The 23,768-nt window shown below is 55.8% G+C and overlaps 1 pseudogene across 1 annotated transcript; it reads left to right on the top strand.

Moving 5' to 3' along the window:
* The first annotated feature begins 20,081 nt into the window (after positions 1-20,081).
* On the top strand, positions 20,082-22,977 carry LOC103654333 (uncharacterized; annotated as a pseudogene). Its single transcript, XR_002269243.2, has 3 exons — positions 20,082-20,329; positions 20,426-21,786; positions 21,921-22,977. The product of XR_002269243.2 is annotated as an uncharacterized protein (transcript).
* Positions 22,978-23,768: the final 791 nt, after the last annotated feature.

Raw genomic sequence — 23,768 nt, 5'->3', positions numbered from 1 at the left:
TCTCTCCATAGATCTCTCCACTCTCCAGTGACGGTGGAGCAGATAGCCGCTGTGGTTTTTTTTTGTGTGTGCTGGTAGTGGACCTGTACGGTTCTCTTGCAAACAACCACTCGGTAATTCTCTCAGGAACCGTGGGATAACCAAACAGCCACCGGGTAATTATCACGGTGAGGTATTTTCTGACAGGGAAGTAAAGTGACAAGGAAATCTTCCCCTTTAGTATTTTTCACTGGGTTAATTACCCTTTAGCTTCCAAACTAGCCCATAAAGGGTTAATAGTGGCACGAGTGAGAGGGAATAGAGGGAAGGGGAGACGAACGATGATCCAAATAATATTATTATTGGGAGTCTATATTGGAAGGTCCTTAAAGCATTGATTTATCAATTATTTACGAGTCTGTTTCAGATTTAATAGGATAACTTGCCACACTTTGCCTAACTTTTTTGCCTAAGGTTAGTTCTTCAATTTGAACGACTAACCTTAGGCAAAGTGTGGCGTGGTTAGCCACGAACCAAATAGGTCCAAAATGCCGAACTCCACCATCATATAAGATGACATGTAGCCACCTTAAGAAGCTGCGAGCTTTGGTTTAGCGGCATGCACGCGGAGACGTTGGTCTAGCGGCATGCACGCGTCATCCAAAAGCAAAGCCAGCAAAAGCATGGCCAAACCCTCTAGAATTGTTCAACATGAATACAAAGATAAAAAAAAGACAAGAATACCGCTGGTCAACTTTGTAGCACATACGTATAGGCATGAGGGCATGATTGTAATTTTGTTGGAGTTGTACCCCCTCGAGTATAAATAGGGGATAGTGCCATGCATACGGACGTTTTTTAAGTTAGAGTGAATTGACTCGCTTTGCCTACGAAGTTGTGTTCCCTCTCTACCGTCGTTTTATTGATTTTAAAGCCGAAGGTATGGTTATAATCATTTGTTATGTTGTATAGAATGGAGAAAAGTAACAAAAGATCGAGATGAGTAATTTGTCTTAGCCAAAAGGTCGAGAAAAGCATGAGTTAAAAAGGAGCCCGACCCTTTTTTAGCTTGCTCGATCGCACGTCCTCCTTTACCTAGCGAGGTGGTACTATGTGGAAGTGTTGTGATGTGTGTGGCTTTCTATTATGTTGGGCTTGGGTGGTTTCACATGGCACATCTATGGTGTAACAGTCTGTTAGTTGGGATAGACCTACACGCTTCACACGTGACGTACGACACACGAAACTAGTGCTTTAAAGTAGTAGAGATGGTAAAAATTCGCTTCAATAGTAATATATTTAGGTCTCCTTTGGGATACGGGATTTTTTCCCGTTTCCTGCGCTTTTTCTGTGAAAATAAACTCTAAAACTCCTCCGTTCCAAATAGTACCTGTCGGGGACCATAATTAGGGGTACCCTCAAGGCGCCTAATTCTCAGCTGGTAACCCCCATCAGCATAAAGCTGCAAAGGCCTGATGGGCACGATTAAGTCAGGGATCAGTCCACACGAGTGACTCGATCACGCTTCACCCGAGCCTAGCCTCGGCCGAAGGTAGCCGACCTCGAGAGATTTCCGTCTCGCCCGAGGCCCCCTTTTTATGGCGGACACATCACCGGCTCGCCCAAGGCCTTGGCTTCGCTCAGAAGCAACCTTGACTAAATCACCACACCGACTGACCAAATTGCAGGGGCATTTAACGCAAAGGTGGCCTGACACCTCTATCCTGACACGCGCCCCCGGCAGAGCCGAGGTGACCGCCGTCACTCCACCGCTCCACTGGCCAGTCTGACAGAAGGACAGCGCCGCCTGCGCCACTCCGACTGCAGTGCCACTCGACAGAGTGAGTCTGACAGGCAATCAGGCCTTGCCAAAGGCGCCACGGCGAACTCCGCTCCGCCCGACCCCAGGGCTCGGACTCGGGCTAAGACCCGGAAGACGACGAAACTCCGCTCCGCCCGACCCCAGGGCTCGGACTCGGGCTAAGACCCGGAAGACGGCGAACTCCGCTCCGCCCGACCCCAGGGCTCGGACACGGGCTAAGACCCGGAAGACGGCGAACTCCGCTCCGCCCGACCCCAGGGCTCGGACTCGGGCTAAGACCCGGAAGACGGCGAACTCCGCTCCGCCCGACCCCAGGGCTCGGACACGGGCTAAGACCCGGAAGACGGCGAACTCCGCTCCGCCCGACCCCAGGGCTCGGACTCGGGCTAAGACCCGGAAGACGACGAAACTCCGCTCCGCCCGACCCCAGGGCTCGGACTCGGGCTAAGACCCGGAAGACGACGAAACTCCACCTCGCCCGACCCCAGGGCTCGGACTCCGCCCTGGCCTCGGCTGAACGACGTCCGCCTCGCCCGACCCCCTGGCTCGGGCTCGGCCACGGCAACAGAAGGCAGACTCAACCTCGGCTTCGGAGGAAACCCCACGTCGCCCTGCCTAGGGCACAGACCGCCACGTCAACAGGAGGCGCCATCATCATCCCACCCCGAATCGACTCGGGTCACGGAGAACAAGACCGACGTCTCATCCGGCCAGCTCCGCCAGAGAGGCAATGATGGCGCTCCACAAGCTCTATGACGACGGCGGCCCCTAGCTCTCTTACGGAAGCAGGACGACGTCAGCAGGGACTCGACCGCTCCAACAGCTGTCCCTCCGTCAGGCTCCGCCGCACCTCCGACAGCCACGACATCACGCCAGCAGGGTGCCCAGATCTCTCCGGCTGCCACATTGGCATGTACCTAGGGCTCTAGCTCTCCCTCCGCTAGACACGTAGCACTCTGCTACATCCCCATTGTACACCTGGATCCTCTCCTTACGACTATAAAAGGAAGGACCAGGGCCTTCTCAGAGAAGGTTGGCCGCGCGGGACCGAGGACGGGACAAGCGCTCTCTTGGGGCCGCTCGCTTCCCTCACCCGCGTGGACGCTTGTAACCCCCCTACTGCAAGCGCACCTGACCTGGGCGCGGGACGAACACGAAGGCCGCGGGACTTCCACCTCTCTCACGCTCGGCTCCGGCCGCCTCGCCTCTCCCCCCTTCGCGCTCGCCCACGCGCTCGACCCATCTGGGCTGGGGCACGCAGCACACTCACTCGTCGGCTTAGGGACCCCCCTGTCTCGAAACGCCGACAGTTGGCGCGCCGGGTAGGGGCCTGCTGCGTGCTGACGAACAGCTCCCCGTCAAGCTCCAGATGGGCAGTCTCCAGCAACCTCTCCGGCCCGGGACGGTGCTTCGTTTCGGGACTCTTGAGTTCATGTCCTTCGACGGCAGCTACGACATGACACTTCTTCCACCGCCGCGCGACTACGACAATGGCGGCCGACAACCCGCCCGCCGGCGGCGGAATCGACGACGTCTACCCCGCGTGGTGGAAGAGCAACATTCGGGCTCGCTCCGTTCTCTCCCCCGCCAACGGAGGAGGAGGCGGGGCCGTCAAGGCCAGACGGGAGGCCACGCTTCGCCGGCCGTCGAGCGAATCGACGCCCCCGACGCCCCGACGGAAGGCACGCCGGACGTCGACCTCGCGTTCGAGACGGAGGCAAGCGCCGTCCCCCCGCGGCACGCTGACCCCGAGCAAGAAGACGACGCCGGCGCGCTCGCGGAAAGCCTGCAGGACGTCGCCCTCGAACCAGAGATGACGGCGCAACCAGTCCCCGATGTGACTACGTCGCTCCTCGTCGACCAAAAGGTAACGACTAATTCCCATCTTGCGTCATTTCGACTCGGCCTCAACCCGCCAAACGACCTCGTTTTGGCGGGCGCTCTCATTGAGGCGAGTGCAACCCCACTGAGGTTCTGTATGCGGTCGCCTTGGGACCGACTGACGGACGTCTCGACCTACGGGCCCTCTGGGTCCGAGGAAGATGACGATCCCAGCATCGGTTGGGATTTCTCCGGACTTGGCAACCCCAGTGCCGTGCGGGACTTCATGACCGCATGTGACTACTGTCTATCCGACTGTTCCGATGGAAGCCGCAGCCTTGGCGACGAGAGATGCGGCCCAAGCCGCGAATGTTTCCACATCGAGCTAGGGGATCCCACCGAAGGCAACCATCTTGGCATGCCGGAGGATGGTGATCTCCCTAGGCCGGTGCCTCGCGCCGACATCCCGCGGGAGCTAGCTGTGGTCCCCGCTCCGGCGGGGGGTTACGACCCACAACTCGAGCAAGTCCGCGAGGCGCAGGCCAGGCTCAACGAGGGAACAGGAGCGCTTGAGCCGATCCGTCGGGACGTCGGACAGGCATGGGTGGGCCAACCCCTGGCCGGAGAAATACGTCATCTGCCCCAAGGTCTCCAGCACCGCGTCGCCAACGACGTCAGGATCAGGCCGCCGCCCGCATCCAGCGGGGTCGGTCAGAACCTGGCGACCGCAGCGATGCTCATCCGCGCGATGCCGGAGCCGTCAACCACCGAGGGGCGGCGAATCCAGGGAGAACTCAAGAATCTCCTGGAAGGCGCTGCGGCCCGGCGGGCCGAGAGCACTGCATCCCGGAGGCAAGGATATCCCTCGGAACCTCATGCCGCGACTTCCCGATTCATGCGGGAGGCCTCGGTCTACACCGGGCGCACACGCAACACCGCGCCTGCGGCCCCGGGCCACCTCGGCGACGAGCACCATCGACGCGACCGTCGGGCTCACCTCGACGAAAGGGTGCGCCGAGGCTACCACCCCAGGCGTGGGGGGCGCTACGACAGCGGGGAGGATCGGAGTCCTTCGCCCGAACCACCCGGTCCGCAGGCCTTCAGTCGGGCCATCCGACGGGCGCCATTCTCGACCCGGTTCCGACCCCCGACTACTATCACAAAGTACTCGGGGGAAACGAGACCGGAACTGTGGCTCGCGGACTACCGCCTTGCCTGCCAACTGGGTGGAACGGACGACGACAACCTCATCATCCGCAACCTCCCCCTGTTCCTCTCCGACACTGCTCGCGCCTGGTTGGAGCACCTGCCTCCGGGGCAGGTTTCCAACTGGGACGACTTGGTCCAAGCCTTCGCTGGCAATTTCCAGGGCACATACGTGCGCCCCGGGAATTCCTGGGACCTTCGAAGCTGCCGGCAACAGCCGGGGGAGTCGCTCCGGGACTACATCCGGCGATTCTCGAAGCAGCGCACCGAGCTGCCCAACATCACCGACTCGGATGTCATCGGCGGGTTCCTCGCCGGCACCACTTGCCGCGACCTGGTGAGCAAGCTGGGTCGCAAAACCCCCACCAGGGCGAGCGAGCTGATGGACATCGCCACCAAGTTCGCCTCTGGCTAGGAGGCGGTCGAGGCTATCTTCCGAAAGGACAAGCAGCCCCAGGGCCGCCCATCGGAAGAAGCCCCCGAGGCGTCTGCTCCGCGCGGCGCCAAGAAGAAAGGCAAGAAGAAGTCGCAATCGAAACGCGACACCGCCGACGCGGACCTTGTCGCCGCCGCCGAGTATAAGAACCCTCGGAAGCCCCCCGGAGGTGCAAACCTCTTCGACAAGATGCTCAAGGAGCCGTGCCCCTACCATCAGGGGCCCGTCAAGCACACCCTCGAGGAGTGCGTTATGCTTCGGCGTCATTTCCACAGGGCCGGGCCACCCGCCGAGGGTGGCAGGGCCCACGACGACGACAAGAACGAAGAACACCCAGCAGGGGGGTTCCCCGAGGTCCGCGACTGCTTCATGATCTATGGAGGGCATGCGGCGAACACCTCGGCTCGGCACCGCAAGCAAGAGCGCCGGGAGGTCTGCTCGGTGAAGGTGGCGGCGCCAGTCTACCTAGACTGGTCCGACAAGCCCATCACTTTCGACCGGGCCGACCACCCCGACCATGTGCCGAGCCCGGGGAAATACCCGCTCGTCGTCGACCCCGTTGTCGGCGATGTCAGGCTCACCAAGGTCCTGATGGACGGGGGCAGCTGCCTCAACATCATCTACGCCGAGACCCTCAAGCTTCTGCGCGTCGATCCGTCCTCCGTCCGAGCAGGCGCTGCACCCTTCCACGGGATCATCCCTGGGAAGCGCGTCCAGCCCCTCGGGCGACTCGACCTCCCAGTCTGCTTCGGGACACCCTCCAACTTCCGAAGGGAGACCCTGACGTTCGAAGTGGTCGGGTTCCGAGGAACCTACCACGCCGTGCTAGGGAGGCCATGCTACGCGAAGTTCATGGCCGTCCCCAACTACACCTACCTGAAGCTCAAGATGTCGGGCCCCAACGGGGTCATCACCGTCGGCCCCACGTACAAACACGCGTTCGAATGCGACGTGGAGTGCGTGGAGTACGCCGAGGCCCTCGCCGAGTCCGAGGCCCTCATCGCCGACCTGGAGAACCTCTCCAAGGAGGTCCCAGACGTGAAGCGCCATGCCGGCAACTTCGAGCCAGCGGAGACGGTCAAGGCCGTCCCCCTCGACCCCAGCGGCGACACCACCAAGCAGATCCGGATCGGTTCCGGGCTCGACCCCAAATAGGAAGCAGTGCTCGTCGACTTTCTCCGCGCAAACGCCGACGTCTTTGCGTGGAGTCCCTCGGACATGCCCGGCATACCGAGGGATGTCGCCGAGCACTCGCTGGATATTCGGGCCGGAGCCCGACCCGTCAGGCAGCCTCTGCGCCGATTCGACGAGGAGAAGCGCAGAGCGATTGGCGAAGAGATCCACAAGCTAATGGCGGCAGGGTTCATCAAAGAGGTATTCCATCCCGAATGGCTTGCCAACCCTGTGCTTGTGAGGAAGAAAGGGGGGAAATGGCGGATGTGTGTGGACTACACTGGTCTCAACAAAGCATGTCCGAAGGTTCCCTACCCTCTGCCTCGCATCGACCAAATCGTGGATTCCACTGCTGGGTGCGAAACCCTGTCCTTCCTCGATGCCTACTCGGGGTATCACCAGATCCGGATGAAAGAGTCCGACCAGCTCGCGACTTCTTTCATCACGCCGTTCGGCATGTACTGCTATGTCACCATGCCGTTCGGCTTGAGGAATGCAGGCGCGACGTACCAGCGGTGCATGAACCATGTGTTCGGCGAACACATCGGTCGCACAGTCGAGGCCTACGTCGATGACATCGTAGTCAAGACACGGAAGGCTTCCGACCTCCTCTCCGACCTTGAAGTGACATTCCGGTGTCTCAAGGCGAAAGGAGTCAAGCTCAATCCTGAGAAGTGTGTCTTCGGGGTACCCCGAGGCATGCTCCTGGGGTTCATCGTCTCCGAGCGAGGCATCGAAGCCAACCCGGAGAAGATTGCGGCCATCACCAGCATGGGACCCATCAAGGACTTAAAAGGGGTACAGAGGGTCATGGGATGCCTCGCGGCCCTGAGCCGCTTCATCTCACGCCTCGGCGAAAGAGGTCTGCCTCTGTACCGCCTCTTAAGGAAGGCCGAATGTTTCGCTTGGACCCCTGAGGCCGAGGAAGCCCTCGGCAACCTGAAGGCGCTCCTTACAAAGGCGCCAGTCTTGGTGCCGCCGGCAGACGGAGAAACCCTCCTGGTCTACGTCGCCGCGACCACTCAGGTGGTTAGCGCCGCGATTGTGGTCGAAAGGCGGGAGGAAGGGCATACATTGCCCGTTCAGAGGCCGGTCTACTTCATCAGCGAAGTGCTGTCCGAGACTAAGATCCGCTACCCACAAGTTCAAAAGCTGCTGTATGCTGTGATCCTGACAAGGCGGAAGCTGCGACACTACTTCGAGTCCCATCCGGTAACTATGGTGTCATCCTTCCCCCTGGGGGAGATCATCCAGTGCCGAGAGGCCTCGGGCAGGATCGCAAAGTGGGCGGTGGAGATCATGGGCGAAACGATCTCGTTCGCCCCTCGGAAGGCCATCAAGTCCCAAGTGTTGGCGGATTTCGTGGCCGAATGGGTCGACACCCAACTGCCGACGACTCCGATCCAACCGGAGCTCTGGACCATGTTTTTCGACGGGTCGCTGATGAAGACGGGGGCCGGCGCGGGCCTGCTCTTCATCTCGCCCCTCGGAAAGCACGTGCGCTACGTGCTGCGCCTCCACTTCCCGGCGTCCAACAATGTGGCTGAGTACGAAGCTCTGGTCAACGGATTGCGGATCGCCATCGAGCTAGGGGTCAGACGCCTCGACGTCCGCGGTGATTCGCAGCTCGTCATCGACCAAGTCATGAAGAACTCCCACTGCCGCGACCCGAAGATGGAGGCCTACTGCGACGAGGTTCGGCGCCTGGAAGACAAGTTCTTCGGGCTCGAGCTCAACCACATCGCTCGACGCTACAACGAAACCGCAGACGAGCTGGCCAAGATAGCCTCGGGGCGAACGACAGTCCCCCGGACGTCTTCTCCCGGGATCTGCATCAACCCTCCGTCAAGCTCGACGACTCGCCCGAGCCCGAGGTACCCTCGGCTCAGCCCGAGGTACCCTCAGCCCAGCCCGAGGTACCCTCGGCCCCCGAGGGCGGGGCTCTGAACGTCGAGGAAGGGCAGAGCGGGGCCACGCCAGACCAAGATTGGCAGGCCTCGTACCTGCAATATCTCCGTCGAGGAGAGCTACCCCTCGACCAAGTCGAGGCTCGGCGGGTAGCGCGACGCGCCAAGTCATTCGTCTTGCTGGGCGACGAAGAGGAGCTCTACCATTGCAGCCCCTCGGGCATCCTCCAGCGATGCATCTCCATCGCCGAAGGTCGGGAACTGTTGCAAGAAGTACACTCGGGGGCTTGCGGCCACCACGCAGCACCCCGAGCCCTTGTTGGAAATGCTTTCCGGCAAGGCTTCTACTGGCCAACGGCGGTGGCTGACGCCACTAGAATTGTCCGCACCTGCGAAGGGTGCCAATTCTATGCGAAGCGGACACACCTGCCCGCTCAGGCTCTGCAGACAATACCCATCACCTGGCCCTTCGCTGTATGGGGTCTGGACCTCGTCGGCCCCTTGCAGAAGGCGCCCGGGGGCTACGCGCACCTGCTGGTCGCCATCGACAAATTCTCCAAGTGGATCGAGGTCCGACCCCTGAACAGCATCAGGTCCGAGCAGGCGGTGGCATTCTTCACCAACATCATCCATCGCTTCGGGGTCCCGAACTCCATCATCACCGACAATGGCACCCAGTTCACCGGCAAAAAATTCTTGGATTTTTGCGAGGATCACCATATCCGGGTGGACTGGGCCGCCGTGGCTCATCCCATGTCGAATGGGCAAGTAGAGCGTGCCAACGGCATGATTCTACAAGGGCTCAAGCCTCGGATCTACAACGACCTCAACAAGTTCGGCAGGCGATGGATGAAGGAACTCCCCTCGGTGGTCTGGAGCCTAAGGACGACGCCGAGTCGTGCCACGGGCTTCACGCCGTTTTTCCTGGTCTACGGGGCTGAAGCTATCTTGCCCACTGACCTGGAATACGGCTCCCTGAGGGCGAGGGCCTACACCGAACAAAGCAACCAAGCTAGCCGAGAGGAATCGCTGGACCAGCTGGAGGAAGCTCGGGACAGGGCCTTGCTACACTCGGCGCGGTACCAACAGTCCCTGCGACGCTACCACGCCCGAGGGGTCCGGTCCCGAGAACTCCAGGTGGGCGACCTGGTGCTTCGGCTGCGACAAGACGCCCGAGGGAGGCACAAGCTCACGCCCCCCTGGGAAGGGCCATTCGTCATCGCCAAAGTTCTGAAGCCCGGAACATACAAGCTGGCCAACAATCAAGGCGAGATCTACGGCAACGCTTGGAACATCAAACAGCTACGTCACTTCTACCCTTAAAGATGTTTTCAAGTTGTTCATATACCTCGCACCTACGCAAAGTTTAGTCGTCAAGGAAGGGTCGGCCTAGCCTCGGCAAAGCCCGACCCTCCCTCGGGGGCTAAAAGGGGGGAGACCCCCTCTGCGTCGAATTTTTCCTCGAAAAAGGATCTCTTTTTGGCAGGATTTCTTTCGTGCTTCTTGACTACTTCGGAAAGCGGACCCTGGAAACGACGAGGTACACGTAAGCAGCCAAGGCTGACCGAGCCGAGGGACTCCTACGCCTCCGGGATACGGATACCTCACTCGTCCCTTTCTGCGATAAGTAACTTGCGCTCGGACAAAGCGACTCCGTGGACCGAACGAGTCATCACGTTCGGAAGCTCTCCTGCCGAAGCAGTCTTTCAAGCTTTCTCGACTAAGTCGGGGACAGGGCCTCATGGACGGGTGAAAGTATGCGTAAGCGGCAAGGCCGACCGAGCCGAGGGATTCCCACGCCTCTGGGATACGGATACCTCACTCGTCCCTTCCGCGAAAAGCAACTCTCGCTCACACAAACATCCCTGTTACCGACAGAGTCCAGATGCTCGAAACAGGAGGAAAAAAGACGGCTCCGTGCCAAAATTACATACACGTTCAGGCCTCGACAGCCACAATGAACGAACTCACTGGCATACGAGATGCCACTACCAACGGAACTCCGGTTCCCCCCCTCCGCAGGTACGAACGACCCCACTCCATGGGGAAGGCCTGCGGAGCCACAAAAGACCGATGGCCGGCTCGCCGCCGCCCGTCCTGACTACGGCAACAGTGGGTCGGCGCTGCTGCGATCTTGCCCCCGCCCCCGCCGACGCTCGAGGGGCGAGGACAAGCACGCCGGCGCGGTGGCCCGGGGCGCGGGCGGTGGCAGTGATCCCGTCGGTGACGAGGACTTCTCGAGCCGCCTCCGCACCGGCGCCGATGGCAGGGGACACTAGCCCCCCGGCAGATCCCCACTCAAATCCTCCCAGACGAGTGGGGCGCCGGCCTCTGCGCAAGGGCGCCGTCCCAGTGCAAAAGCAGGACCACCCCAGAACACGAACGCCGCCCTAACAGCGCGCGGAATCCTGGGTGGTCCTCCTATGCACACGATGCGGCGGCCACCCTCCGGCAGGAGGGGCCGCCGGAAGCCCGGCCGACGACTCCGACACGCTGGAGGTGACGACGCCCGCCGTCGTTCAGCCCCTCGTTATCGAAGTCCGCGCCGTCCGCAGGGCCAGCGAGCGCCTCCACCCCCAAACGCCGCGGGAAAGGGCGACCCGCGGACCCACGCGGAAGGTAGAGCGCCGGCTCAGCATGGCTCCCGCCCCAGCGGGGATGATGAACATCCTTGAAGCTGAGGGTGGGACCAAGATCGCAGCCTGGCTTGCTCTTCCCCACCTAGAAACCGGCGGTCCCCATCCTGGGTGATCGTCGGCATGGGGGTACGGTCGGGCCGGCTGATGAAAATCCTTGAAGCCGAACGATGGCTGAGAGGTACCAACTCCCATGGAGTTGCGTTCCTCCAACGAGGAGGCAGAAAGGCGGCGGATACCCCCCATCCGGGGGCTTGGAAGATGGGAAGACCCGACGCTTAAGGGAGGAAGAAGACATGGTTGCCTTACGAAAGGAGCCCCCCTCCTTTTAAAGGCAACTCCCCCTACGTGCGCCCCCAGGCGCCGCGGGCCGAGTCTTCTCCAACATGCTCCAAGGCCCTCCCCTGCGACTCGGGGGCTGGGTCCCGCATGTCATGCAAGCCAGCTCAGGGCAGAAGAAGCCAAAACCGCCGCGCATGGTGCGCACGACCGTCCAGCGGTTACAGGCGACCCCCCATTTTCGCCCAGACCAACAGGCAGAAGGGGCGGGCAGCCATGCAGGCGGCATGCAACCGCGCCAGATGGACGCGCTTCTCCGACTTCTGACACGCCAGCTTGGAACCCAGGCCCACGCGTCGAGCAACCGGCGCGCCAGTTGCTGCATGCAAGCAACCGCACCGCCACTTGTGCCACCATCGCGCCTCTTCGGTTGCGAAGCCTATGCCACGACTCGAGGCGACCCAACAGCGCCAGACTGGCGCGCCGGTCAAAGCGACCGAGAGTGGGCCGGCAGTAATAGCGGTGGCAGGCGGGCGGGCGCAGCGGTCACGTTGTCAGCCAGGCTCACGTCCCATCCTGAGACAGCAAGAGAGCCTCCTCTCACGGCGTGAAGACGGTGCACCCGTGACCCGTTCCTCGAACGGATCGCACGCGCGCAACGGCCGCCCCGCCAACCACTCGCCCCGTCGCATTAACTCCGCGGCGGGACACGCGGCGCTTCTGGCAGGAGGAGCGCGCGACGCTTCACCTTCGCCGTAATAACCGCGTCAGAAAAGGTACGCCACGTCGTCCGATTTCGTATCCTTTTCCGTTTTCCTCTTTCTCTATCTCTTGCAACAGGGACCGGGAAAGGGGGATACCCCGAAAGGGATCCTTCTCCGCGAAGGAACTGGGCTCCGAGCCCCCCATTACTGATCAGGGGTTCGAAGGCTGGCCCCCCGAGGGTTCAACAGTCGCCTCAGATCGCGTGGGCCCGACACCCACTACTGGTCAGGGGTTCGAAGGCCAGCCCCCCGAAGGGCTCCATGGCCGCCTCAGGCTACTCGGGCTCCGCGCCCATTACTGATCAGGGGTTCGAAGGCTGGCCCCCGAAGGGTTCACAGTCGCCTCAGACACCGAGCGAGGGATGACCAGGGGTACGTTCGATACATAACCGAGGCTCGGGCTGCGCTCCCGAGGTACCCTAGGACATTTCCGAGACCAGCGGGAACGATCTTGTAACGGAATCCCATCGGAGGGAGGCATCGAGCCCTCGGACCCCGTCGCCAGGGGACCGGGTCCGGCAAATCACCCGCAGGTACTTTTGGGCGTGCCTCTGGGCCCCTAGCCGACCCCCAACGAACGGGGCACGGACGTCCACTCGGATTACCCGCTTGCAGCTCACCGGAGACACCATGTTCGGTGCCCATCGAGGGTAACATGGCGCACTCCCCCCCTCCTCCTTGCGGAAAGGCGACGTAGGGGCGTATGTAAAAAGCCGAGTCTGTCCCTGATCGTCCTCTCGCCCTGTGCAGAGGCTCGGGGGCTGCTCTCGCAAAAACCGGCTCCGGCCAAATCGTTGACAGCGTCAACATACCAGCCCGAGAGCTTGGGCCCCGACCGTGCACCCGGGCTACGACCAGTTCGCATGAGGGAACGACCAGACCAGCCGAAGCGTTAAGCGAAGTATTAAGACCTCGAAGGAGTGTAACCACTCCTCCGAGGCCTCGGGGGCTACACCCGGCGGGTGCGCTCGCGCGCACCCATCGGAACGAAATGCAACCGAGAAAGGCTGGTCCCCTTGCAAAAAAGTGCGACAAAAGCCTCCAAGCGAGTGCTAACACTCCCTTCGAGGCTCGGGGGCTACTGTCGGGGACCATAATTAGGGGTACCCTCAAGGCGCCTAATTCTCAGCTGGTAACCCCCATCAGCATAAAGCTGCAAAGGCCTGATGGGCACGATTAAGTCAGGGATCAGTCCACACGAGTGACTCGATCACGCTTCACCCGAGCCTAGCCTCGGCCGAAGGCAGCCGACCTCGAGAGATTTCCGTCTCGCCCGAGGCCCCCTTTTTATGGCGGACACATCACCGGCTCGCCCAAGGCCTTGGCTTCGCTCAGAAGCAACCTTGACTAAATCACCACACCGACTGACCAAATTGCAGGGGCATTTAACGCAAAGGTGGCCTGACACCTCTATCCTGACACGCGCCCCCGGCAGAGCCGAGGTGACCGCCGTCACTCCACCGCTCCACTGGCCAGTCTGACAGAAGGACAGCGCCGCCTGCGCCACTCCGACTGCAGTGCCACTCGACAGAGTGAGTCTGACAGGCAATCAGGCCTTGCCAAAGGCGCCACGGCGAACTCCGCTCCGCCCGACCCCAGGGCTCGGACTCGGGCTAAGACCCGGAAGACGACGAAACTCCGCTCCGCCCGACCCCAGGGCTCGGACTCGGGCTAAGACCCGGAAGACGGCGAACTCCGCTCCGCCCGACCCCAGGGCTCGGACACGGGCTAAGACCCGGAAGACGGCGAACTCCGCTCCGCCCGACCCCAGGGCTCGGACTCGGGCTAAGACCCGGAAGACGGCGAACTCCGCTCCGCCCGACCCCAGGGCTCGGACACGGGCTAAGACCCGGAAGACGGCGAACTCCGCTCCGCCCGACCCCAGGGCTCGGACTCGGGCTAAGACCCGGAAGACGACGAAACTCCGCTCCGCCCGACCCCAGGGCTCGGACTCGGGCTAAGACCCGGAAGACGACGAAACTCCGCCTCGCCCGACCCCAGGGCTCGGACTCCGCCCTGGCCTCGGCTGAACGACGTCCGCCTCGCCCGACCCCCTGGCTCGGGCTCGGCCACGGCAACAGAAGGCAGACTCAACCTCGGCTTCGGAGGAAACCCCACGTCGCCCTGCCTAGGGCACAGACCGCCACGTCAACAGGAGGCGCCATCATCATCCCACCCCGAATCGACTCGGGTCACGGAGAACAAGACCGACGTCTCATCCGGCCAGCTCCGCCAGAGAGGCAATGATGGCGCTCCACAAGCTCTATGACGACGGCGGCCCCTAGCTCTCTTACGGAAGCAGGACGACGTCAGCAGGGACTCGACCGCTCCAACAGCTGTCCCTCCGTCAGGCTCCGCCGCACCTCCGACAGCCACGACATCACGCCAGCAGGGTGCCCAGATCTCTCCGGCTGCCACATTGGCATGTACCTAGGGCTCTAGCTCTCCCTCCGCTAGACACGTAGCACTCTGCTACATCCCCATTGTACACCTGGATCCTCTCCTTACGACTATAAAAGGAAGGACCAGGGCCTTCTCAGAGAAGGTTGGCCGCGCGGGACCGAGGACGGGACAGGCGCTCTCTTGGGGCCGCTCGCTTCCCTCACCCGCGTGGACGCTTGTAACCCCCCTACTGCAAGCGCACCTGACCTGGGCGCGGGACGAACACGAAGGCCGCGGGACTTCCACCTCTCTCACGCTCGGCTCCGGCCGCCTCGCCTCTCCCCCCTTCGCGCTCGCCCACGCGCTCGACCCATCTGGGCTGGGGCACGCAGCACACTCACTCGTCGGCTTAGGGACCCCCCTGTCTCGAAACGCCGACAGTACCTTAAAAATATAGACAAATATGGCAGTATCCACGGTGACTCGGATATGCTGCACCAATAGAAGGTTGCCCCATCTTTGATGTGAACAGATGGAAGTTTCACATAGACTTGTTCAAAACGTTGGGTCGGATTGAGATCGGGTCAGGTTAATGTCGGGTCACTGACCATTTAGCACGGCCCATACCCGACCCGAGCCTAGTGTCGGGTCGAGTCGGCACGTGCTTCCCTTTTTGATGTGTCGAGTCGAGCGTTTTCGGCTTAGGTCAGGTTTTTTAGCTTTGGCTCAAGTTTTTTCGGGTCGGGACGAGTTTTTGTCAAAAAATCGTGTTTCATACTTGGCTCCTGAATTATTGTGGGTCAAAAAATTTGGCCCGTAACCGTCTGTTGCGTTGATCGGGTCGGGCCGGGTTTTTTCGTGCGGGTCGGGTCAGGTGGCCCATGATCAGGTCTAATTTCACATGACCGTCTTTTATCTTTCTACATTGGAGCGCTCGTTTGTTTAGTATCTATGGAGGTTTTTAAAAGGGAGATTGAAATGGAAATGTGCCCTTGGGCCAATTCTATAAATGTTTTGGTGATTAGATGCCCAACACAAATTACTTTGATTCAAATGTGCTAAAGAAGATGCAAAGCGAGAATCAAGGTATGTTTCTAGCCTTAGTGAATTGTTTTTATACTAAAATATTTACCTAAGTGCTAGGAAAAACATTAAAAGAAAGTGGAGAAGATTTGACTGAGTTCAGCCAAACCAGCAGCCTATGGTGCACCAGACTGTCCGGTGTGCACGGGACTGTCCGGTGCCCAGGCTGGCCCGGCGACGAACTCGTCGCTCTCGGGATTTCGCCGAGGGTGCCGCGGCTAAAAATCACCGGACTGTTCGGTGGTGCACCGGACTGTCCGGTGAGCCAAAGGCGTCCGCGCCAACGGTCGGCAATGCAATCAGCGGGCGACGCGTGGCCCGCGCCAATGGTCAGTTAGTCACACCGGACTGTCCGGTGTGTACTAGACAGTGTCCGGTGCGCCAACGGGACCAAAGGTCCAACGATCAGCTGCGCCTGATAAGGAAGGAGATCGGGCACCAGACAACTACTGTTCATGTCCGGTGGTGCACCGAACTGTCCGGTGCGCCACCCGAGAGAAGGCAAGAATTGCCTTCCAATTGGATCTCCAACGGCTCGTAGCTGCCTTGGGGCTATAAAAGGGACCCCTAGGCGCTTGGAGCAAACACCCAAACATTCACTAAACATTCTAAGACGCCTAGACTTCGCCACCATGCACTCGGATCATTGTGTTAAGGATTTGAGCACTGTTTGAGTTGTAAACTCCCTGCGTCGTGTTTTGTGCTCACATCTTGGCTTGTGTGCGTGTGTATGCTGCGATTCTAGTTTTATGTGTGTTGCTTTCCCTCCCTTACTCTTGTGTTTTTCTTGTGATCAAACATTGTAGGGGCGAGAGGCTCCAACTTGTTGAGATTCCTCGCAAACGGGAAAAGACTACTAAGGAAGAAAACTGTGGTACTCAAGGTTTATCGTTGGATCACTTAAGAGGGATTGAGTGCAATCCTTGATCGAAGGAGGTCACCACAACGTGGAGTAGACATTGGCCGAACCACAGGATAAAATCACCGAGTCTCTTGTGCCATCTTTTGTGTGACTGGTTTCTTCTCTCGAGTTCTCGCTTAATCACTTGTGATATTGTTCCATAGTTCAATACTCACTCTAAAGGAACAATCAAGTGAAGAGTTCTAGCTTTAACAACCTGGCTTCAATCTTTCTAACATTTATAAACCAAGTTTGTGCTATTTAGTATTTGATTTTACAGGATCACCTATTCACCCCCGCCCTCTATGTGCTCTTAGAAATGACCTTAAACCATTTTCTACATTGATTTTGATGTTTGATGACCATCACAACTATACGGACTAACTAGTTTGATGAGTCTTTGATTCACAGGTTCCAACCAAAAAGAGGTAAATCTTGGAATAAATGAACTAGCAATAGTTCCATAGTTTGGATAATTTCTAAATGCCCCTAGGGAGCTAATTGACTCATCTAAAGAAATTGGATAACTCAGCTTTGGCAATTCACTTTTTTAGAGCTAGTTTGAGCCAAAACAGAAAAAGAGTTAGAGAAAATAAAAAATTTAAGTTTCCTAACTTAGACTAGTTGGTTTGCCACTCAATATGTTTGTCTAAGTCTTAGAAACACCTTTTGAGTTAGATAAATCAAATTGGAGAAGAAATGCACAAGTTTTCCAAAAATGGTCTGAGTCTAGGAGCACCAGACCGGATTGGTCCAGTGTGCACTAGACCTCTTACGCAAAGAGGGCTAAAACTTGACAATTGGCGGTTGGCTATCCGGATTGGTCTGGTGGTACACCGGTGGTGCACCGGACCTACAAAATAAGTGGTCCAGTGTGCCACCTGACTGTGCAGTAAATGTTCATTCACTCCAATGGCTATATGGGTTATTGGGTGCTATACTTACATCCCAACTAGTATATTCAAGACATAAGAGCTACACCAAATTCACATTCAATACTTGCAACAACTCCAAGCACCTCCAACTCCTCCCAAACGTTAAATCCATCAAGATCGAGCCAGAGAATCATAATGACTTGTAGAGTGACTCATTTGAGTGTTTCATTTGGTTCTTGTGTTCTTAAGCTTTCTTCCTTTCTTCTGTTCTCATTCTTAAGTTGTAACGAGCTAGAAAGAGACTCTGTTCTTTGTGTGTAGGTCCTTGCAAGACTTGGTGTTCTTCGAAAAGAGAAGAAAACTCGATCGGTCTTGGTGACCGTTTGAGAGAGGGAAAGGGTTGAAAAAGATCCGTCCTTAGTGGACTCCTCAACGGGGATGTAGGTTCTTCAGAGCCGAACCTCGGAAAACAAATCACTTGTGTTCTTTTTGCTTGATCTTCATTTGCAATTTACTCCTTCCTCTCCCCTCTCTCTTGTTCTCTTGCTTATGCTTGATTCCGTATCATATTGAGTTGCTCCCAAGTAATTCCACATTCATTTGAGCAACTCTAAGCGAGAAGAACACCTCTCCCTTACTTCGATTATTCATATTTCTATTCTAACGTTAACCTGGGATCGAAGTTTTTTGTATTAAGTGTTAAATTTCAGATTTTGCCTATTCACCCCCTCTATGCGACTTTTAGTTTTAAATAACCAACTATAGCGGCCGCCCGGTACAACCTTTTTAGCAGCAAAAAGTTATGTTATTTAGCTCGCTATCTAAAACATCAGTCTCTATCGACCATGCCGATCATGAGCCACTGTCCCGTGTCTTCTCTCCCACCTCACCAACTCAACGCCCATGACCCTGGCCCTCTCTCTATGGAATCGTCTCTGATTCCATTGAGATGGATGGAAGGTTGACGCCAAAATCCTGTCGGTCTATGTTGAATGTCATCCTAGATAGGATTGTTGTAGCCCATAATGCATCTTGGCACATCTTTCCTTTGTGACTCATGAGCTTTATTAAAATTTTGGTACTTCACATTTGCCGGAACTTTCTTACTTTTCACAAATGTCGACCAGGAAGGATAAATCACATCTGCTATGTAGTAGCCCATATCATAGTTATGCTCGCTAATTTTATACTTGAATTCTAGGGCTTGATCGTTAGCAAGTCGATAAAAGGGGCGATATATGCAAAAACATTAATAGCATTGTTTGCCTCGGTAGATCAAAGAAGGCATGCTATATCCATAAATTGGTAGACACAACTGCCTCTAATATAAGAGTCGGTTCTTTCACATGACCACAGTAGAATTCCTCCACTTCCAATGCATACTATCAATGCTACCAAACATACCTGGAACTATGTTATTTAGACAATTAAGTAGTCTAGTTGTGTTATCTCCATTTATAGCTCTAAGTTATTCCTTGCCAAAAACCTCATAAATAGTCCTGATAATTTTCCGTGGACTCTCAATATCAGTGATTTCACCAATCCTTACACATCAACATAATCTATTGAAACATTATAATGTAGCCTTAATTTTGTTGTTACCTTCTATAAACATGAAAGCCCACATACACTGGTATCATTTTCTTCCTGAAGAAAATAGTCATCATGCTCAACAACTTTAGCTATCCTTTTGAAAAGACAGAAACTCACCCAAAAGCATCGTCGAAAATACTTCTCAGGGTATATCATATTTTCAACAAAAATACCATAATATAACCTTATAGCGCCTTCTTCTGTACTGTGACCATAAACTTCATATCCAGAAATTGAACCTTGATGCCTTTTACCATGTAGTCGCTTCCTCTTTCAATATTCACCTATCACAAGAAGCATAAAGTCGTCTGAGTTTGTCATTTAGATGGTCATCCTCGCCATGAATGATATCTCTTCTTTCTTCTCGTGCAAGAGACATGCACATCATTTTATTAAGAAGAGTTGGAAAAATGATATCTCTTCTTATTCTGGCCATCTTTCTGTAATGTATCATATGGATCAAAAAAAGGAAAAGTAATTATATTGAAGTGATGGATTTAATAAACTATATTGCAGTGTCCCCCTGTAAAATTTGTTTACGGTACTATGGTTAATTCGCGGGCTTCAATCGTAGCAAACCAGAACAACATTTATCATTGGTATTCAATTCATCTCTACTAACTATTAAGTGCTTACTGTAGACTGCCCCCGCCCCCTCCTCCGCCCGCCCAACCTCCACAAACCTCGCCTCCCCAAACCACCGCGAGAGCCATGTCCGCTGCAATCCGTCTGTCGTGGCTCCGAGCAATCCCTACCTGAACCCGCACATGCCGCGACGGTCGCGACTTCCGAACACTCCGCCGCAAACCGTTCGTCCCGAGCTCAATCCCCCGCGCGCGGCCCCGAGCAATCCGCCGTCGCAAGCATGAGCAAGCCAAAGTTTGTCTCTGGCGGAGGTTTGGTACGCACGCAATCCTACTCCCCCCGCCTCCCCCTACCTGCTCCGAATCGGATAGGCTCGATGGCGATGTGATGATAAGTAGCAGATTGCTCGGGGCCGCTCCCCAGTCGAGCGAGAGTGAAGAGTAGTAGCGGAGCGGAGCGGAACTGAGTGTCGATCACCGACTCGAATCGCGGAGGCCGGTACCTGGGGATGAGGGTTCAGGACGAGGACGTGGACGACGATGGCGAGGTGACCGCGCCACCGCAGCACCTGGTGTTCGCCTACTACTTCACCGGCCACGGCTTCGGGCACGCCACCCGCGCCCTCGAGGTCCGTCGCAGCTCCCTCCGCCCGCTTGCGGCTTGCCTGCCTGGTGCCGGCACGTACCGTTTCCTGACCCCATCGTCTCCAGGTGGTGAGGCACCTGGTCGCCGCGGGGCATGACGTGCACGTGGTCACCGCCGCGCCCGAGTTCGTCTTCACCATAGAGATCGCCTCCCCCAGCCTCCACATCTGCAAGGTCCTGCTCGACTGCGGCGCCGTCCAGGCCGACACCCTCACCGTGGACCGCCTCGCCTCGCTCAAGAAGGTTTGTTCTTTTGGGCTCTGCTCTGCAGTTTACACGAACAACTCGATCGCCCCCCTTCGTTTCTCTGAGTTCTTAATACTGGTGCGCGGAGTGCAGTACCACCAGACGACTGTGGTGCCCCGGGAGTCCATCCTCAAGACCGAGGCGGAGTGGCTCAACTCCATCAAGGCCTTGCTCCATGGATGGTCCCAGCGAAGCCGACCACGCCTCCCAGCATCGCCATGCCCGCACCTCCAACCATCCTCGCCGACAAGCTAGTGTCCCCGTCCACATCCGAGATCCTCACGCCCGGGCCTTGGATGGAAGCCCAGAATCGCCTTCCATCGGGGATTCTACACCACGCGTCGCGCCCCCTCCCCGCACGCAAGCCCCCGCCTGCGCATTCTCCGCCACCCCATCCCCTGTCCAGCGTGTGTGCCATGGCCTCCCTCGACCAGCGGCACGCATACGCCATCACCCCTCCCAACTGCTCCCACCCGAGATTGTCGCTGTCCCCATCTATGCATCAGGTCTGCGCCCGCCGAGGCTGCCCTCGTCCTCCCCAACGGCAAATCGCGATGATTATGCCCCCATCCACGCGCCGCTTCCCCAGTTCAGCATCAAAGTTGGTTGTCTTGCAAAACAGCTTCCCCAACATTTTCTGAAATCTCTCCAAACAAAGAAGCCACTTATGAAAAAGCTTATTGGCTGCTTCACGCGCTCTTTGTTTTTCAACCATACTGTGACTTGTGTTTTGTTCTATGATGTTGTGGCTATAACCAAGTGGAGGTTTATGGAGCTAAAGGAACATATGCAAGGAGATTTTGGTGCTGAAAATGAAGCATATGAAAGGTATACACAGAATGTTAGGTTATTGGAGGAAACATGGTGTCCCATGGAAGATGCTGATGTTGAGCCTGAAGCTGAAGCAGCTTTTCTTCAGAGGAAGGAAGGATGGACTTGCTGGTTTCGGAGGCAAATGTGAGGTTGAAGTCGGGTAATGAAATTGCCAATGGCTTCAACTATCTTGGAGCAGAAGCTGAAGAAATTGCCGATGAGGATGGAAAACCATATGATCCAAATGAGGACGATCATCTAAACCCAATGAAGTTCAGCACAAAGCATATCAGCTATTTGGAAAGGAGAAGCCGAGAAGGGTTCCTCTATTGATAGGTCAACTGGAATGGAGATGAAGCCGAGCGATCAAGAGTCAGCTGCATCAGTAGCATGGCCTTACTCTATCCTAGAGTTGTGCACTATATGGAGGTTGATGAAGACTTTGCTGCAAAGATCGATGATGAAATCACCTCTTTGAATCAGGTGGCACAGCTATGAATCTGGAATCTGGCCCAATCGCCATGTGACTAATTCTGTTTAAATTATCTTTTTCAAGGAGAGAGCTCTTTTATCTTCAAGAAAGGTAGCATACTTTGGCACAATTTGCTATGGAAGTGGCTAGAGAATCACAAGTGAGGAATGTAAGTTCATTTAGTGGTATAATAATGGCATTTGCCTTGCCCCTTCAGTATAAATCATTCCTCAACATCTTTCATGATAGAATTATATAAAAGTGCTTAAACTGTAGCTTTTGTTGAACTTGTATCACCTGCAGGTTGAAGGATGAATTGGAGCAGAAAATTAAGTATTGGTGGTGAGGATGTTGAAATCTGCATGGAAATTTCCTCAAAACCTGAGAGCTTCAAATGTTATTGGCTGCTTCACGCGCTCTTTGTTTTTCAACCATACTGTGACTTGTGTTTTGTTCTAGGATGTTGTGGCTATAAACAAGTGGAGGTTTATGGAGCTAAAGGAAGACATGCAAGGAGATTTCGTTGCTAAAAATGAAGCATATGAGGTATACACAAAATGTTGGGTTACTGGAGGAAACATTGTCTCCCATGGAAGATGCAGACGTTGAAGCCTGAAGCTGAAGCAATTTTTCTTCAGAGGAAGGAAGGACAGACTTGCTTGTTTCGGGGGGCAAAGGTGAGGCTAAAGTTGGATAACGAAATTGTTGGTGCCTTCAACTATCTTGGAGCAGAAGCTAAAGAAACTGCTTGAGAGTCAAAGCGCAGATGAGGATGACAAACCATCTGATCCAAATTAGGACGATCATCTAAACCCAATGAAGTTTAGCACAAAGTAGAAGATGGAGAGAGAAGCTGAAGCTTAAATGAGCTGCTTGGTAAGCTGGCTAGGACACGGATTGAGGACGACCTGAAGCCTTGCCGTGATCTTATTGAGCAGCTGTTTGGAAAGGAGAAGGGTTGACAGATCAACTGGAATGGAGATGAAGCCGAGCGATCAAGAGTCAGCTGCAGCAGCAGTAGCACGACCTTACTCCATCCTAGAGTTGTGCACTAGGTGGAGGTTGATGAAGACTTTGCCGCAAAGATCGATGATGAATTTCTCGTCGTTGAATCAGGTGGCACAGCTATGAATCTGGAATGTGGACCAATCGTCATGTGACTAATTCTGTTTAAATCACTTTTTTCTTCTAGGAGAGAGCTCTTTTATATTCATGAAAGATAGCCTACTTACTTTGGCACAATTTGCTATGAAAGTGGACAGAGCATCACAACTGAGGAATGTATGTTCATTTAATGGTATAATAATAATGGCATTTGCCTTGTCCCTTCAGTATAAAGCAGATATTTCTAGCTTCGTAATTATAAAGATGGTCCATGCCATATCTTATTATATATTTCATTTTTACCATTTCTCAGCAACTTGTAGATGGAACCAAAAGATTAAGTACTAGTGGTTGAAATCTGTATGGAAATTTTATCAAAACCTGACAGCTTCAAATGTGCATGTCTAGATAAGTGCTCTAAAAAATATGCCAGCGAGAACTAGAAACTTCTACCAGCCTTCTCTGGACTTGGTGGGGACCAGAAAGATTTCAAGAAAACCTATTCACTTGACTTGGGAAAATCAGCAACACCCATATTCCTCGGAGCTCCTCGACCCGGCAGGACTGCGACACGGCCTCTGAGGACGGGAGCAAGAGGTTCGTCGACGCCTCTGTCGCATCCGCGACCACAGGGGCCGAGTCGTTCAGGAAGGAGGAGAAGCTCGTCAAGATCAAGGAAAGTTAAGTGTCACCCGTGGCCTTTCTTTACCTGAACCTACTGTGAACTCTTTGTCAGTGCTCGGTAATGCACTCGATCGATGCTTTCTTGTTTTTTGCCTCGTCGTCGTCTTGACGCAGTGGCATCGAGGGCTGGTATTGAGGGCTGTGCTTTGAACCCTTCGTGCAGGCTATCGTCCGGAGCCTGTGTCGTGATCCACTACACGGTCCCTTGCAACGACAGCGACGAAGGCTCTGAACGCTCGGAGGAGTGACACTGCTGCTGCATTGGCAAACTAGTGAGGGCTTTACATTGCTTGAAACATGCATTCAACTATACGACCCATTTTTTCTTCCTGTTTTTTACTTTCTCCCTTAGAAACATTAGGC

The sequence above is a fragment of the Zea mays genome, chromosome 4 (assembly GCF_902167145.1).
Source record: "Zea mays cultivar B73 chromosome 4, Zm-B73-REFERENCE-NAM-5.0, whole genome shotgun sequence".
Taxonomy (NCBI): Eukaryota; Viridiplantae; Streptophyta; class Magnoliopsida; order Poales; family Poaceae; genus Zea; species Zea mays.
The sequence above is the reverse complement of the archived record's forward strand: the minus strand, read 5'-3'. Positions and strand labels throughout refer to the sequence as shown.